The sequence below is a fragment of the Solenopsis invicta genome, chromosome 8 (genome assembly GCF_016802725.1).
Source record: "Solenopsis invicta isolate M01_SB chromosome 8, UNIL_Sinv_3.0, whole genome shotgun sequence".
In the NCBI taxonomy this organism is placed as follows: Eukaryota; Metazoa; Arthropoda; class Insecta; order Hymenoptera; family Formicidae; genus Solenopsis; species Solenopsis invicta.
In genome coordinates this window covers 18,741,902-18,744,676 of record NC_052671.1, presented here as the reverse complement: position 1 = coordinate 18,744,676, position 2,775 = coordinate 18,741,902, and positions in this window count along the sequence as shown.

The following is a 2,775-nucleotide window of genomic DNA, read 5'->3' as shown; positions in this document are numbered from 1 at the left end:
AGTACACTTCGAGCCATTTAACTTTTATTCAGAACATTTTTCTCTATCTGTTATAGTTTCGACGATACACGCTTTGAAAGAAAAAAAAACTGACTTTTTTCAAAGGGGTGTTTTACCCCCTAAAAGTGAGATTGAGCACGTATAAAAAAATACGTGCTCCTTATTTTGATCTGTATTACAAAGTATTAAACGCTCGTCAAAATCGAAAGGGGCACTTCCATAGTACACGGACGGGTGCACGTACATACCATGCGTTATGGGGTGGTTTTTAATTATTTTTGGAAAATGGAAATGTCACATCATAACTTTATCATATACTGCGTAATAAAATAGGCTTTATTTTGTTTATAAAAAAAAATAAAAATTTTGAAAAAGTTAGGTAAGTGGTGAGAAAAAGTATAAAAAAAATTTTTTTTTTTAATTTTTTCGCTGTTATGAAATATTCTTCGAACCATTCAACTTTTAATTAGAACGTTTTTTTCTATCTCTTATAGTTTCGACAATATACGCTTCGAAAGAAAAAAACCGATTTTCTTCAAAAGGGTGTTTCCCCTTATTGAAAACCCTTAAATTGAAATTGGGCACGAACAAAAAATATTTTTGTGTTATGAATGAACTCCTGTATGTGTAACACAAAAATTTTAGAATTTTTTGAATTTTCGGGTTTGCAAATTTTCCTTGTTAGTCAATGTTTAACGTGTACATATCTAACACATAAAGCTAGAAGCGGTCAAAGCTGAGATTCATTAAATTATATTAGGACATATTATAAATACAATAAAATCGCAGCTTTAATTCTTTTATTATGTATATAATTAAAATTAAGTTTTTTGAAAGAAAAAATTTTGATAGACCCTAAAGAAAAAAATTCTGTACAAATTTAAGAAATGCTGCAAAAATCAACAAAAGAAATACTAGAATTGGAAGTTTTTGATTTTTATAATTAAATACATAAAAAATATTTTATGAAAAAGATATTTCTACGAAAAAAACAAATTTCTATTTATAGTAAAATTTTATACTTATTCATGTTATAAAATTTTTTCCGCGAGATTAAACTTTTTGTTAGAATGTTGCAGTTCATTGTAGTTTGACAAAATTTTATTGAAAAATTTGTTAAAATCAGAAACAACGCATTACAAAAATACAAAAAATGAGAAATTGGAAATGTTCCAATTTTACCATTTTTATGTAGAGTATTCTAGCATCTTTTAAATTTATGTAGAATTTTTTCGACAGGAAAAATCTTGTTTCGGAAGAATATAATGCTATTGCAATAATAATAACTGTTATAATAACGATACCTCTGCAATAACACGCTTTAGTGCCTCTTGAAATACATTTGCTTTCATTTCATCTTTATTATTTATCAAATATTAAGTATAATAAGAATAAGTGATGCTCGCAAACGTTTAGTAGAATGTGCTTTCAGTGTTTTAAAGTCTCGTTGCTAACACTCAAGCGACAAAACCATCAATAGAAAGTATTTATTACAATAATTATTGTAATATTGTAATACATAATTTAAATAATCAAAGAGAATTTTGTATATTTTTTCAAGATTTATAAGTATATTTATACATGTTTATATATTTAAATATAATGATTGTATATACACATCTCTTTGGAGTGGCGAAATTATTTGCATGCCTTGTGTTTTGCTGTATACGTGTTAATTAAACATATATGCCAAAATAGAAATCAATCAGTTCAATAGTTTTTTGACATCGTATTCGCAGTTTTTTTCAAACCAGTGTTTATATTCAAATCTTATAATGATTTCACGTATTATCTTAAGATATCACTAATCATAGAGCAATATTAACATCTTAAAACGGTCTTGAAATAAAATTCGATGAATATTGGCTTGAATATTGGCTTCAGAAGAATCTTCATCATTATTTTACATGTTTTAAATAAATCATTTTGTCTTTTAATCGTTTTTATTCTACATATTGTTGAAGATACACAGAACGAACGTGTAAAACTTTAAATTGATCCATTGCGGGATTAAAAAAAATTCATAAAGATGCTTGTTTTTGTACGTCAAAATAAGAAAGGTCTCTTAAACTTTGCTGATTTAAGAGCTCAAGTGTAATAATATAAATCAAATTTTTATTATATTTTAAAAGGAGACTAGGTTTGGTTAAATTAAAGGCAAAATTTGCGAATTTATTTAGAGAAAAGAATAAATGGACATGATTCTCTGTTTTAGTTTAGATGTGATTTGCTGCAATGTTATGCAATAGAGAGATGCGGAAAATTAATTCGTAATGTCAAAATTTTCAAATTTTGAAAGTTTCAAGTACCTCACATTTTATCACAATCCCGACGTTTAAAAAACAATTTACTTTTTTTCTTACTAAAATTTTCTTCAGAATAGTTGTTATAGCTGTACAAATATAAACTTAAATTAGATCATTAAAAAAATGTTATTACAACACAATAACGCAAAAAATTGTAATTTTTGTATTATTTATATTACTATATACTTTGTGACAAATTTTTTTAATGCGTTGAGTGTGATCTTTATAGGTACTTCACTTGTACGATATAAGAAAATGAATCAGAAAATAGCAAATTGCGTAATTAAAAGTTACGAAATCGTGACAAACGGTGAAAATTTCGAGCATGTCTTCAATGATAAAAGAATTTGTATATCTTTATATAAATTTTGCATTGTAAAAAGACAATAATGTTAATTTTTGTATATACAAATTATTTTTTTACATCTCAAATATAGTAGTACAATCTGTCAAAGAAAAATGTATCCTA